The sequence below is a fragment of the Anomalospiza imberbis genome, chromosome 4 (genome assembly GCF_031753505.1).
Source record: "Anomalospiza imberbis isolate Cuckoo-Finch-1a 21T00152 chromosome 4, ASM3175350v1, whole genome shotgun sequence".
Lineage (NCBI taxonomy): Eukaryota > Metazoa > Chordata > Aves > Passeriformes > Viduidae > Anomalospiza > Anomalospiza imberbis.
In genome coordinates, this window is record NC_089684.1 from 21,164,801 (window position 1) to 21,181,240 (window position 16,440).

Consider the following 16,440-nt stretch of genomic DNA (forward strand, 5'->3'; position numbering starts at 1 on the left):
TTTATATTGTATATTGCTAAGTACAGTCCTCTTATCTCTGGTTATTACTTTTAATGTGGGCTTCAGGTTGGGAAAATGACTAAGAATCAATGTGCACTATACTTCATGCTGAAATGTCATGTTCTGCAGGCACTGGCTCTGTCTTAGGCTACCAGTGTAATGTGGCCCAACATCCTGGGGTTAAATTCTGCCCTCTGGCAAAACAGTCCTGTATCATGCTGGCAAATGTATTGCTGCATAAAAAAATACATGAAGTGCAGTTTTCTCTGTGGTAATCTTAACATTTCTAAGACAGGATCAATTTAGATGTGGGAAGCAGAAATCCCTGTGTTCAAGGAAATTAACTGGGGTATGGGAATATTTCTTGTGCCTCCCACCATGTAAAGGATGTGTTGTGGTTTTATTGGGAACTGGCTGAAACAGCAGCTTTTCACAAGCAAGCTGGATCTGAATTGAAATGGACAGCTGTTGGGAGAACACACATGGCACCTGCAGGGCATAGCTCCTCAGTTTGCTCTTTTGTTTAAAAGATCAAAATGGCTATTCCTTAGTTTTAATGGGAATATGCCTGTCTTCTTTACTTGTTCACACAAAGTTCTTGTTAGTTTCAGAACCTCTATCCATATTGCTGCACATTAGAACTATGAATCCACATCTTTCTTGCACCCACTTTCCCATATGAAGCATCTGGAACCAGATTTGGATTTGGTACATGGAAATTCCAGGGAGGGCAAAGAAGTAAGCCTTGGATAAAAGGGAACTATAACTGGGGAAAGCGGAACTGAAAAATTCTAGCTAAACCGTTTTTTGGGAAAAAACAAAAAGAATCCTAGTTGTAGGGGAAAAAGAAGTCCTACTGATGAGATATATATTATGCTGTGGAATAGTTTCTCCTGATTAAATCCTATCATTGAGGTTTTCCTTTATTTAAATAATAGCTGTAAAAATGTGTTTGGAAGAAATCCTGTGTGACTGAGGATATGTTGACCTGAGTTTCAACCTTGCTCTGAAATTTCATATTTAGAAAATCATCAATTAAAAAAAAATAACAGTTGAATTTTCCCCTAATTGGTAGATTTTTAGGAGTTCCAGATTGGGCTGATTGGTCCAGTTGTTCAGTTGCTTGCCATCATTCTCACAGGGAATATGCAGTTATTTGCACATGTAACAACTTTGCAAACCTAATTCCTGAGAGTTCACTGCTTGTGCGTGTTCGATGGTTAAAAGTGCTTTATTTATGCCACAGTTAATTAGCTGTGCTAATTTTCAGGACATTAGCCCCAGTGCTTGAGCTAGGAACACTCCTTTAATATGTCCTTTAATGTTATTGGGAAAGGTGAGCATAGCTCCTGGCATACATTATTAATATGCTCTTATGTAATCTCTGCAAAGGACTTTTGTTTTGACTATCAGACCTGGCTTTTCTGAAGAACTCTGCACCTCATATGTATTAATTATCTAGATGTTGAAGTGAGAAAATGTTCCTGCATTTTAACAAGAACCCTTTTTCCATAAAAAAATAGATGTTGCCTGCAGTTAAATATCAATAGTATGATCTTTCTGAAGATTTGGTTTAGGAAAACAAAAGAAAAAATAGCAGCTGTCATGGCAATAATAAGATTGACTTTTATAGTAAGGAAAAAACAGTTTGTGTCCACATTCTGTGGGCTGTGTTTTTCTTTTTCTTCCTCTCTCAGTTATGACTCTCATGCTACGTGCTGTAAGCAGTCCAACCTCGCTAACAAACCACATTTTGGGATTGATCTAGGAGTTTCTTCTTCAATGTCATTTACAATAGGAGCAGGGGAATAAAGCACACTAATCTCCAGATGAATTTGGCATCTCTTCCTCAAAAATCCTTTTATTTTCCTTTGGACCCCCTTAAAAGTCAAGTTTATATAATAATGAACTCCAGGAAGGAGCTGGAGCTCATTTACTATTTGAATAGTACAAAACCTTTCATAATAGGTTGACATTATTCAATACGCAGAAAAAGAGAACTGGTATAAAACTGCTTTTTTCCTTTTTTTTTCATAAATACTTCAGTTGTTTGTTACCATGAGAAGAAGAGATTAATTTATAAATTGTTCATCTTTCCTATTCACAATTCCAGAATTTTTATTCCACTTTTCTCTAGCTACTGTGTGCAATTACTGTGCAGGCTGCCAGGAAGTGAGACATAATGAAATAGAGTGTCCTTCAGTTAACAGTGGCAGGTTGAATGGAAAATATTACCAAGAAAGCATTTCACAACCATCCTTCTGCAGAGCACACAAGTGTGATTAGGGACTGAGACATCCATTCTGCTGCCTGTTGTAAGGCCTAGTTATTTGAAACAACCTGCTTAGGGTGAGAAATAATCCTTTACAAAATGTAGCTCACTTTTGAAATGCAAAGCAGCCAGCCTGGAACTCCTGGATTTACCATGTTCTAATAACTGACACACAGCATATTCTAATAAAGTCTTACCAGATTATTGTCTTCTGCAGTTAGATTAAATCACTTATCCTTTGTTTAAAAAAATTACACCATTTCATAAAACAAAAAGATTCCATTTGTATTTTTCAAGAAACTGTTTTAATCTGCAGTACAGAAGATTTACATAATTTTCAGTGACAAAACTAATCTGTACATAAATTTCTTTCTTTAAGAATCCCTGCACCAAATAACTTAATTATTGAAGATCCACAACCACCTCTAATTATTTATTTGATTCCTTTGGATCAACTGATGTTCCAGTTTGCTTGAATACCACCTGAAATGTGTGGAAATGGCAACATTCCAGTTTCTTCACAACCATTCTCTTAGCATCACCTGTATTCCTCAAATGCTTTTATTGTCTATAACAAACAGCTTACACAAGGGATACACCTTAGCTCTATCTTAAGATGCCTGGTCCCTGATGAACAGCTATAGGTCCATTTTGCTGTCCAATCTACCTAATTACCAGTCACGATAATGAAAAAAATTAAAACTACTAATGATTAATCAGAATTTTTTTTAGCAAAATCAAGCAAAGGCAACCGCTTAAGTCCAAAGGTTTTCATTGTCCTTGAAGCTGTTGTTTTTACTTTATTTCCTTTTTATCATAGAATATTGTATCTGCAAAGATGACAATTCAGCAAGATTCAGGAAGCAGTGAAACCTCACTTTCTAAGAAGTCTCTGATTTTCCATTAATAAATGGCATACTGTCTTCAGAAAAAAAAAATCTGCTTGGATGTGTACACATCAGAGGATATCAGTAATGAAAAGCCAAGAACAAATGTGGTTGCTTCCCTGAGTGAAGAGAATGAGTCTAACACACTTACTGATGTTTTCTTTATCTCTTGAGACCTGAATATTATTGTTATCAAATCTGTGTTCCTCTCTTTGGTTATTGCAACAGTAATAGTTCAGCAACTGAACTGGGGATTGCTTATGTTGTGTATGGCTTTTGGGGTTTTACTTTGCTTTGGGAGATCCTTCCTGGGTTTGATGTTAGTTGGAGAGAAATGCGTGCAACAAATAATTTATGGATCTGAAAATCAAAATCTCCTATATATTTCTAAGTGCAGGAGCTGATATTTGGCTTCTACCGCTTAGGATCACATCTGGTCAAATGTATTGAAAAAAATTCTTATAAAGCTAAATTTATTATTTGTTCAGATTTATGTTCTGAAATAAATGGAGTCATTTTGGTCAGTTCCATGCCTGCAGCAGTAAAATTTCCTTGAAAAAGGACCTGCTTAGTGTCCATTACTGAGGAACAACAGGAAGAAATAAGCAAGAAATTTGTTGGGACTGGGGAGCAGAAACGAGTCATGGCACAAGAAGCTGAAGTCATAGGGTATCACAAGCCTGATTGGGTGAGCTCTAGGAAAAAGAAAAAGTGGAGAGTTTACTGATATTTCAGTATTTATGGTAGAGTAATAAAATTGAGCACAGGACCAAAGTACCAGCAGTATAACTTGTAACTAAACCTGTTGTCTTGCCTGCTTATGGTTTTAGAGTAGCCCAAATTGTAATTGAGTAGCTCAGGTAAAAGAGAACATGGTCTTGTACCCTCTTTAGACATTTATCTAACTGAGTGCATTCTCTTCAACTTATCTTGGGTAGTTTACACCTTTTTTTCTTACACTGATATTTTTCAGTAGATTGATTTATTAATTTGTGTTCCACTTATCTGTATGTCAGATGACTAACCACTTCACAAGGAAAATAACACAAGTAGAATCTGGCTTTAGCAATCTACCAAAGTAATGTGCTTCCAAAAGTTTTCACTGTTCATCTAATTCTGTGTGACTGATTTGAATCCAGTAGCAGCACATGTGGTGGTCTGAAGGGTAGTTGCTTGAGTTTTTAGTTTTACTAAGTTTATGGCATTTATGGATCTGTAAATTCCACTAGTTGACTGAATAATTTTCTTTTACACATCTTTCCCATAGATGTTCACAATTCTGGTAGGTCAGGAATATGACAGGCACTTCATCCTTTACAGAGAGTTTAGAAAATTCTTATGTATGATGACTGTTCTAAATATACAGAATTTGGGGGCACTGGTTTGTCTTGACTATGGTATAGCTGAAAAAATTAGTTGCAAACAAAACATTTATTTCTGGTTTTGAGAGCATGATAAAACAGTAAGCATGGTTACGAGTGTGATGCCTAAAGGTTCCATACAGTTTTTACTCTAGCTGGAATTGATACATCCTTTGTTAAAGCTCTGGCTCCTGGCAATGGGGATTTTGTGAAAAGTGCTATTAGCAGCTGAAGTCAGACATAAAAATCCCTCACTTTCTTCTAAGCCTTTCCTCAAACTTTTACAAAACCAGCTGTTGCAATAATAGACACAGTTATTTCCCAGTTCAGCTCAGAACTCTCGTTGTTCTCCACCTATGAGCGTAGCAGGGAGGGCAAGTTAGGCTTCATTTTGGTCTTTGTCCAAGACATTTATTGCATGGAGCTCCAGGACTCTGAAGGGCAGACATGGCAATAGCTCCTTCTGTTTCATCTTTTCTGGACTTGAGAAAAATGTTATACTTCCTAGTATGCCCTTCTCCAAAGATTTTTGTCAGTTAATAGCAGCTGAGGAGCAAGTGGGTCTTCCCTCTTTGGAGTGGATTTCATGTCATTCACCATTTTCCATTGAATGTTTGTGTTTTCCCCATATCTTTGAACATGCATTTTCAGCTGAATATGCTTTACATAATTTATTAGCCTGATTCTTTGTTTAGCTGCCCTGTGGAAAAGGGTCAGCAAACACAATTGTAATGGCTCCTGAGGAATTTCTTTGACGATTGAATAGCTTCAGAGTGGCACAAACCATTCTTTCATCCCCTGAGTCCTCCTACTCTGTGTGTTTCCAGTGTACAAGGAACACAGTTCTATTGCTTCTGGGATTCAGCTATTCTCTTTTCTGAAGCAACATTATTCCATAGGAGATTTCTGCTTTTAATTAAACATTTGCAGCCTACACATAAAGGAGGATTAATTGACTGTCCTTCCCTTTCCATTTACACTTCCTAATGGATGTATATTCAGCATAACAAGCTGACACTATGTTTTTTCAATTGAATTCTATGACAGAGACCAACAGGCAGAGTGTGGTTGTACGATAGCGTGGTAAAATTCAGTTTCTGAGGAGATGAAGAAAAACAAAACATGCAAGAAATATAGGCATGAATGGATTAATTAATGAATCTGATCAAATACTGAATGTTTCCCATTCTCCAGAGAATTATAACAAAGTTTAGCTGCACCCAATACATGTATTAATAGCTTGTGTTAGTTAGTCTAGGGACATCAAGGTGTCACTGTAGGCAGTTTAGTGTGCAGCTGTGTTTTAAAATGTAAGTTATATGCTAGAATGTATAAGGGTGAAGTATCATATGGAAAATATTAAAGGCCTTTATAGAAACATATGATGCTGTATCATTTAGAATAATTCTTTGAGCTAGTTATCTTGTGGAAAAAATTACTCATGCGAGTAAAAGAAATTAAAATGGAAAGGCTAGAATTGTTTCCTTAGACAAGAGGGGAAAAGCTGCCATAAAACTGTAAAAAAAGGTTTCAGAGAGAGTAGTGCAACAAGGGCACATTCATGACAATTCAAGGAAACAAATTCAAAACTGATGAAAAGAAATAGCAACAGAATGTGTGGTTAGACTGGAAACTCCACCATAATAAGTCAAGGAAAGCAGGAATTGAGTGAGAGTCAAAAAAGGAATGGAATGCTTTATATAGATGAAAAATTAATTTTCTGAACTGGTTTTAGTAACTATAAAAGTTCTGTTTGTTCTGTTCCATGTTCCAAAGATTATTTCCAATTTTGTATGAAAGAGTAAATGGATGGAAAGATCCTGGGAGCATGAACCTTGACTGGGGCACTGCGCTGCCATCTGTATGCCCAGTTATTGTTTTTTCTTTTTGCATGTCAACCTCCTGGATGTGTTCTTTACTAAACAGAGGTCCAGATTGAAAGTGTGGCTAGATGGCACTTTTTTTCCCTATTAGCTCCTAATTTAAGTGTTTTGACACTTTGCTGGGTGATGGGAAGTATAAGTTTGAATCTTCTCAGTCTAATGAGTGGATTTAAGAAAGGTTTCCCTTTTTTTTTTTTTTTTTTGGTAATTTCTCTAACTTTTCTCCTTTATAGTGGGATGAAAGCATTCCTCTTTTATAGAAAATATTTTAAAGCTGTTAAATCGATCTTCAGCAGGAGTGGACTTCAGGTTTTGTGAATGAAAAGCCTCTGTACTGTTGTTTCAAATATCTCAGTACAAGAGACAAAGAAATCAGAGTGTAAACAGTTCCTAAGTTTAGATTCTGTCTTAGGGCAGAGACAGAGGAGCAGATGCTGCAGATATCATCTGTGACTCTGAATGTTAGGATAGAGGTCTACTGGACTGTGGGTCCAATTCTCCATTTCAAAGTCACCTGCTAAGTATATACTGCAATAAAACTGAATGTAGCATTTTGCTATTCATGTACTATGACACTAGAACTACATACAAAACCAAAGTCATAAATCAATTGTTTCCTCTTAATCAAAATCAAAATAAGGTGAAGTCCTTGGTATGGGATCTCATCCAACTTGAGTCTTTCATTTATTTATTTACTGACAGTCTTTCATTTATTTCAGAGACTGTTGTAGCACCTAAGGATACAGTAGTAAGAGAATAATTACACTAACATTTTTCAAATTAAAAATAAATAAAATCCATAGTTCAACATTTTTTTAATTTCATGGTAACAAAAGTGATTATAGAGTTGAATGATCTCAGTAGATGCTTGCTTGTTAGGCTTTGTGCAGCACAAACAAGGCAGCAATGAAAAGACTAGAATCTCAATTCACTTTTTCTTATTGCCTTTTCTAAGAACATTTATTATTTTTAAAAGTTAGATCTAAACTGTGAAGATTATAGCTCCTAGATATAAAATGCCATAAATTAAACTCTGTAGTTTACAACAGTGATATCTTTTATGTAATCATTTTCCTCCTTGAGCTAATTGTTTTCTCATGTAATAATATTGCTTAATGTCTGGGGTTGTACTTCAAGCACAAATAAAAATACTGGACACAAATGAAAATACTAGAGAGAAAAAAAAGGAACCAAACATCAAATTAATCAAAAAGCAACATGAATAAAATAAAAGCTCCATTTGGGAGTTGGCATGTTTCTGCAGCCTCAGGGCTGCAATATACATTTCTGTCAGCACTGTTTATGTGAAAAATAGCATTGATATAATGTAATTGGTACAGTAATGTAGCACTTACACAGTTGTGTATGATCACTTAAGACATAAAATGGAAAGTTTAAGATATTTTATTTGAACAATCCTGGTGCATATGATACACCATTTCTTTTTCATATAGACTTGTGTGTCTATCTGTGATCACCCAAAATTACCAGCATGTGGTGAGCCTCTGTCTGGGAATGAGCATATTGCAGGTTCATCAAGAGCAGGGTGGATGAGCAAATGACCAACATTTGCAGTCAGATTTCAGGGGTTCTAAATGTTCATCAGCTCAGAAGAAAACCAAGTAGAGAAAAAAAAAATACTCTTTGGTACAGAATATTCATAAAGTAATGCTATCTTTATGATGAGCTTATTATCCAGCTAATCTTGCATTTCTATTTCAAATTTAAATGTTAGTGAAGAAAGTGGTATGTTCAAAGATAATAAAAGTAGAGCAACGTATTCCAGTAGGTGTTTCTTCATCTGGTTGGTTTTGGGGGTTTTCTTTGTTTGTTCTGTTTGGTTGTTGGTTTTTTTGGAGGGTTGACTTTTTTTCTTGTTTCCTTTTAACTAGCACTATATATCACTATATAGAATGCAGAATAAAACTTGGCACATAAAAATAATGCTGAGAAAATAATCTCTTTTCAGAAGAGTTATTTAGCAAATTATTGTTTTTACATTTTTAAGCAACCAGTTGCAACTGGTACCTAAACAGCAAGACTTGGAGCTTGCAAAACTCTAGGTGTAAATTCTGCATCTTAACTGGTGCTCATTTCTCACTCTTCTCATTTATTTTTAATCCTACTTCATACTGTGGATTATGAGGTGTAGTTTACCACTTCAATGATATGATTCCCAGTCTTTCCTTCTTCAAATATTCTCTCAACACCAAAAGAACTGGTGGTTTGCTGTATTGTCTTTATCATTTGAAGTGTATTCCTTTGTCTGCCTTAGGTCCCTTATAACACATTTAATCTGTTTTGCACCTCCTTCTCCACTCCTTCATTAATCTTTATAAAAGTAGGCGCTGTCCCAAATATATTTACTGTTCCAGAAAAAAAAAGAAGAAACCCCCATTAATTTTTTCACAGGGGCTGTCTTTTTCTCCCATAAGAGTGCAAAATAAGAATATCACATCTCTGAAGTTTTGTATTCTTAGCGGAGTTTTTGAAAAGTACAGATCTTTTTCTTTCAGAGTCTCTTTTTCCTAAAGTTTATCCCCGGTCATTACTGAAGTACTCCAGAGATATTAAGAATACATGTATATAGTCATACTTTTTGACAATTACATTGATTTTATTGAGTACCCATGTAATTCTTATCTGGCAAAAAGAGGCATATGTGCTACTCCATTTTTTTCATGGTATCACATCTGTACACCTCCTTAGCATTACCTATGTACTGCTATTTTTGGTCCAGTTCTGTTCCACTGATTTCAGTCATTACTTGGCCAGCTGTAGAGGGATTAGGGAGACAGTTAAGAATGTTTGTCAGCTATGTTTTATTTTTGTCTATAGGAAGCACATGTGTCATTCAGCATTGTCAATACATTACTCATATTATTTAAAAATGGCTCATTATATTTACAATAGGTTGTAAATGCTGGAAATATGTTTTTAATACACAACAGTAATATATTACATTAGAAATTCATATTTCTTTCACATGCATCCTTGAGGAGCTGAATGGACACTCTATACATCAGGATTCATCACCATCCACATTCCAGTGTCCCAGTCAGGCACATATGCCTGATTTGGCTGTTTCCTATAGGTAAATGATGCTGAAGCTGAGTGAGGTGCACATATATCCAGCTGGATGTCACACTGGCATTAACACAGGTGTGTACCCACAGGCATATATCACTTTCTACTTGGATGGATGTTGTGCACTCTGCGTTAAAAACATTCTTTGTGTATTTGTTTCCATGCAGACAGTCTGATTTTTCATCCTTCCATAGTTTTCCTTGCTTAAAGCATATAAAAAGGGCTCCCTGTTCCATAAGGAAGACGCTGAAAATGCATAATAGTTCACTTTACCCTAAATCTTTCAAGTTTCATCAGGAGAAGGGTGGTCCATTTGTAGTAAGAAATATGCAAATGTTGCCTTTTTTCAGTTTGCAGTCTATTTAAGTGCAAGGCATGGATTTTTATGCATTTTTTCTTTAGTTTGAAATTGCTGAGAGAATGTTTCAAGCAAAAGTTTTGGGATTATAAATTGTTTCCAAATAATTTATTTAAATTGTCTTTCAGTATTCATTATATATGAATTGTTGTTAATTCATACTCACGTGGATAAAACCTTCAAAAACATTGGGAAGAAAATCAATGGCATTTCTCAAGGGTGTGCAACCATTTTTGGGCTGAACTTTCCCACATATGGGTATTTATGATTTTGATAACTTTGCAGAATCTGTGTGTATCTAGTGTGTTCTGGTTGACTTCATGGAGTTATAAGACTTTAATTTTTTAAAAAATCTCTTTTGAATGTGTTTCTGATGCTGCTGACCAGGGCTTAACTACATTCCCTGCAGACCAGGGATACCTTGTAGAAGTTAGTTGTTGAGACAGAAATAGCTTGTGACAATGGGCTAAGAAAGCCAAGGCTTTTTTGCTTCCTATCTGCAGGCAGGAGTTTTGAAGTAGTGGAAAATTAATAAAGGCAGAACAAAGAAGCCAGATGTTGTAAGAGGTACTAGAGGAGATTCAAAAAATACTTTCAGCAGAATGAGAGAAGATATAGTCATGCTTATAAGATGGGAGGTGGTTTTGTTGACCGAGGTCAAAGACAGTGAGCTAAAGTGGGCTGAACTCTCATTCTGAGAACTAATTCTAAATATTTGGGATGGTTTCACATTATTGGTGGACTTTCTCAAACATGTTGAAACATAGTGAGTTAAGACAAATGGTGTTTTAATCCTGTGTGGAGCCCGTTTGGATGTCTGGCTGTCTACGTGTGCAGTGCCCTCCAAAAACATAAGTGGCACAGAGGAGAATAATTCAGATTCTCCTTCAGGCATAGAGTTATAGAAAAATGTTAGCTTAAATTATGAAGTTGCCTCAAGGACCTCCCTCAGGTGAGATCTCAGGAGAGAATCTATGCCCCAGAAATGTTTATCATTTCATAAGTACCAGAGTTTGGCGTGTTATGTGCAACATGGTGATCGGCCTAACTTCACAGAGGTTGTAGCATTGTCAGCTCTACATCACCCTTTATCCAAAAACATTTGGCTAAAAGCAAGGGACCAAGGGACACAGCAAGGGACCAACACAGTAATGACTAGGATCTTCTACCTCTAGCCCAAGCTGAAAACAAGTCTAGAACAGTGGAAAAGACTGTTTTACTGTTTTTCAACTGTTGTCTGCTTGAGCCAGACAATTTAAGCTGTTTCATCACTGAATAGAGTATAAATTTTAGATAATTCCTTAGGGAAGACAATGCAGTTTTGGAACTGCAAGCCAATAACATCTATTATAGGTGCCATGGATCTTGCAAGACATTTTACTTTGACATATTAAATTATTACTTTCAAAGTAATCTATGTTTATTGGCCAAACCTTTTCATTAGGTGAAAAGCATTTACTTGTATAATTAATTTGTGCCTGAGTAATCTGTTTTTCTATAAATTACCAAAATAAGATAGCTTTAGGAACTTTTGAGATTAACCCAGTTAAGGTTTTGAACGAATAGCAGCTGTGAAACTGAAAAATGAAGATAAAAAGACCAATGCAGTGGCATGACTTTGCCATCTCTCAGGTATAATCGGTGGTGTATTTAGCAAGTAAATAAATCTGGACTAAATCATTCCCTGATAGAGCAGTAATATCTGTGGGACTCCTGTGTATTTACACAGGTTGTAACATGAAAAGAATTTTTGCCAACATTCTGTTAATGTATTGAATTGTGGGAATTAATTAATGTGTTGAACTCTGTGAATTATGTACTTTTTACATGTGTTTTAAGTAAATAAGTGGTTTTCTCATGCACCTTGCAGAAGATGGAAATGGTTCTTTCAGGCATTTATTTTTGTTTTGATATGAAAAAGAAAAGAATTTTCAAACAACCATTCATCTTTTTATGTAATTTGCTCTATTTACTATGTGACACATTGTAGGAAAAACACATTTCTGTAGTGTCAGGATATATTGTTTATTTTAATCTGAACGATTTAGTACTCTAACCACTTAAAAAACTCTGTCTCTTAAATGAAACTTGGAAAAATAATCAAGTTTGACAATAATTTGAAATCTCCTTTTTCCTACAAAAGTAATTTCTGGATATAGATAAGAACTTCTAGCTTAACTGCTCCTGTCCTATCACCTTTTTCTTTCCTACATAGTAGTGCATTTCCATTTTTTATGACCAACAAGCACTGAAGGAACACAAGGGCAAATGCACAGTAGAAATAGAAAATCCATTCAAACAGATGGGAAAGCCAGATTTCTTAGAAAAACATTATTTCTTTCCTCCCTATTAAGCAAGTCTTGAGGAGAATGGGTGTTTTTAAAACATCAAAGGACTTTGCATTCTTAAGAACAGTAAATATGTATTGTATGTCTACTTTGTTGGTATCTGCTAGTAGTATCAGCCTTCCAGAGACCAAGGTCTCACTTTTTGGTCTCATGTCCCTTCCAGTCCCCTGGTAACCTACTGCCTACTATACATTGCCTTATGGGGTCAGAGGCAGAATGTTTCCCCAACATGCCATAAAATTATGAATTGTTGAAAGTACTATCTGCTAATAATCTCTTATTAATGGGGTGAGGAAAAACCCTAAGGTTAGTATTTTGTGCTTTTCCAAAATGATTACAAGCGAGAGGGCAGCAATTCAAAGAGCATTTAGTAGACTTGGAATGTAACCTTGAGATTTTTCAATGCAAAACCTGTTGCTTATTCAGAAAAATGGTTCTTTTAAAAATACAGTTATTGTCTTGTTTTCTTTCTCTAGGCAACAAACTATGAGAATAGAGAACTGAGTCTGTGATACACAAGAATTTTGTGTTTAGAAATTACTGTGGTGCCAGGGAGAGGGTCCTAGAGTCTTTCTCTGTAGCATTCAGCATTTAGCAAGCACCACCTCTTCCACCTTCCTCTGGAAACTTGAGCTGTGAGAGGCACAGAAATTATTTAGGCTCCAGCTCCTTTCAAATGCTCATCATATGACAGTAGAGTTCCTCGTGTAGCAAAGTTGAAAAAAATAATCTGTGAAACTTGCAAGTGAAGGATAAGGACACCATATTCTTAAAGCAATAAAAAAACAGGAGCATGAAACATTTACACAGTGAACATAAACAGCAACAATTGTATTAACAAGAATAAAATATGTAAGGAATTGTAATGTTTTGCTTTATGACATGGGATAAAGGCAGCAGCAACAATGTGCGAACTCAGGATTTACCAGCATAGCAGTCTGAGGTATGTCTCAAACTGTTGTCTGCCTTGTTGGTTGGGACTAACACCCTGCTCCCGACTCTGCAGCTGTAAGAACATGTGTTAGATGCCTTGTACATGGAATGGAGTCTGATCTCCAATGCAGAATGAATTTCCTCTCAGCCCGTTTCATGCTGGGTCCCCCAGCCATGCACAGGGAAGTTAACCTTGAGATAACCATGGCTCTGAGTGACAAGGTGGGCTTGTTCTGGATGGAAAGGGCTCTGTACACTGAGCTCCAGCCACTCTCCTAAGCCATTCCATCACTAATTACATTAATGAAAGAAACCTGGAAATTATTGCTAATTTTTGGAAGTTAATAGGAGATAGAGCTGCTTACATGTGACTTTATAAGATGAACAATGTTAGAGGACTTCTTTTCTGTTAACGCCGTGTTGTCTGCAGTTAATTGCATGGCAACTTATAAACTTCTGGACTACTATCCTAGCAGTGGAAAATCACATCTACCATTCCTGTCGGGCTAATGGCAGATATACCAGTTTGTGCTTTTAAAAGAATCCACCACTGTGATATGTGTTGTGTTAACAAAATTATTTTAGTGTATGGTTATTAACCAGTAATACAAGACATAAGCTGACAGCAGAACTGATATTATGTTTTACTGAGGATAACAGAATCTCCTGTATAGGAGAAAATGCCAGTGGTTTCAGAATTTTTTTTTGTTTATACTAAAACTGGTGTATGTGGAATACAGAAAATTTCTTTCATTCTGTTCCATGAAAAAGAATTAATATTATAAGAAAATCTGCTGCTTGGAGCTTGTAATAACTACATTTATTTTCCTATCTTACTTGATAATTCTTGTATCAATGAAATTATTGTGAAATTCTATTTCTCACTCTTTTCCTACTAGCAAAGAATTTGGGAAAAATGTTTTCTAGAAAATAACAGCCTACTTCTAAAAATAGTTTTATGTGGAATGTTGGTCTCTTGGTTTGGGATCTGCAGCTGATAGGTTCTATATTGAACTGGTGGTTTCAACTGATCCTTGCTAGAAATTTCTGGAAAAAAAACTGACTTAAGTCAGTGCCCTCAACTAGTATAAAAATGGTATGAATTCAGATGCACTCTCTGTATTTTTGTTTATATTCACCTTTAAATCATGTTTGAATATGTGATAAGAGAAAGGAAATGAGAGGAGAAGAGGGAAACAAACCATCACTTCTCTAATTCTCTGGGCTCATGAGTCTTAGGTAAAAGTGAAAAGGAAAGATATTCATAACAGAGAATGTGATTAAAAGGTCTGGTTTAGATTGCAGTGTAAGCAGGAAATGATGAATCTTGGCAGAGTCTCAACTGTGAAACAAAGCAGTGAAGAAAGCTGATGCTGATGCTTTGGATAGACAGGAGAAAAAGACGACTCAGAAAATAGGAAATTACAGACATATTTCATTTTGTCAGAGCCAGAGAAATTGGTTATTATTACCACCATTGTATGAACAGTTACTTATTATCTGTCCTGAAGAAAAACAGGGGCAGGTTAATTCTCTAACCAATAGTCTGAAAATAAAACCAGTGACTTGGGGATTGAGTGCTAGCATAAAATATAGCCAGACTACTTTTTCTCTTTCTGGAGAAACATAATTTTGAGAGAAAAATCATGGACTTGTAATTAGCAGTAGGAAGCTCAGCATGGGCATTAGGGTTACACTAGACAAGTTCAGCAGTTGATATGCCTGATCCTAGTCAATCCTCATCCTTAACATCAAAGGGACACTCAGTGAAATAAATGCTTTTAAATTTATTAATGGTTAATTTCTTTTGTTTTCTCTGCTTTTAAGAAAAAAAAAAAGAGGTAGTATGCAGATTATTCTTTAAATTATTATTTAGTATTCCAGTAGAGTAGGGAGATTCTAGACTTTCTTAAAAGAAAGAAAAATCAGTGACTCCCCATATCTTCAGGCCAGCTCCATTGCTTGCTGAAACCAAAGGAAGAACTGCAAATGGTGGGAAGTTACAGAGTTGTAATACTCTAAGAGTATTTCTCTTCTTATGTTATCATATGTGAAGATTTGAACTATTTATATTCAAAATTACCTGATGAAAAATGTTGGGAACCTGGTTTTAAAACAGCAAGCTCCTTGCCTAATGATCTGATGCAAGATGAGGTACTTGGAATGTACCTGAAATATAATTATAAAATATTTATTCCTTATCTTGATGTTTCCTACTGATAAAGGCTCTCCTTGTTTCTGAATATGATCTTCTCTGAAGTTCTTTTAATATTTACTGAATGAAAGTGGCTTAGTATTATTGGTCATTTCGCACCCCTTGGGCAACTATTTTAGTGCTTTTTGACATATTTGAACTAAAATCGCCTTATTTTATATAGGAAAGAGTATTCTCAGTGAAATATTTTATGTCCAGGAGCTATGATTTCCTTCCTGATTTTCAGAGATGATATTTGTTGACATCTTCACTTTGTGGAAACCACAATCTTTCATCTTTCTGTGAAATATGAGGATGAATGGTTCTCCTGCATTGTGCAGCAGTGCTGGATTGGGGTAAATTTCTGAAATGTATGGAACTCCTGTTTTTATTTTCTTGGTGAATTGTGTTTTTGACTTGATATTAGCAGTGTATTAAATAGTTCCTGCAGTCTTGGAAAATGCAGGTACAATAAGCAAGGTTTCAAAGGAATCATAAATGCAAAAAAGTGGTGTTGTTGCTGACTGACATGTTAGAATTTTCCTAGTAATCCATAAACATTGTGTCTGTGTGCACTGGAAAAGAAGCTTAAAATATGGGCTGGAAATTTTAAGGAATTAAGAGGAATTGAAATTTTTGATGCATGTGGGATGAAGCTTGAATGAGTGTTGATGAAGTCCCATGTTCATCAGTAGTCTCTCAAATATTAAATACTAATCTGTTACCATAGGTGCAAGGTGCCCTATAGATCTGCAGAATAGACCTGAGCTGTACTTCCTGGAGCATCTTCAGTTGTGTCAGCATCACAAATGGCCAAAATATTTTCACCAATAGAGTTATCAGTTTATCATTTCTTCTTGATTATACTTGATGGAGAATTTCCTGTTGAAAATAGAGAAACTTTCTGCTTATGTATTGGCCTTTTCTTCCATCTCTGTGCTGGCCAGTGGGACTCCCCAAAAGGGAAAAGTTACCTCTGTCTAGTCCAAAGAGCTTTTTGCGGCTGACCCACTACTGTTTTTATCTTTCCTCAGTCCCCACACAACATTCATACACATCAGGGATGTTTCTTGTAGTTGCAAAATAAGTCTGGTAAGATTTAATGAGGTATTTAACT

At 35.8% G+C, this 16,440-nt stretch overlaps 1 protein-coding gene across 10 annotated transcripts in view; it reads left to right on the forward strand.

Moving 5' to 3' along the window:
• Window positions 1-16,440, forward strand: part of DKK2 (dickkopf WNT signaling pathway inhibitor 2) — a 116,635-nt gene that overhangs the window by 5,114 nt on the left and 95,081 nt on the right. The window contains exons 2-3 of one of the 10 annotated variants that reach the window (XM_068187436.1): window positions 7,858-7,949; window positions 9,403-9,565. The exons of 8 other annotated variants lie outside the window; for them this stretch is intronic. The gene's annotated coding sequence lies outside the window, so the exon portion shown is untranslated. The remainder of the gene's footprint in view (window positions 1-7,857; window positions 7,950-9,402; window positions 9,566-16,440) is intronic. One more of the 10 variants, XM_068187435.1, reaches the window with a different exon arrangement.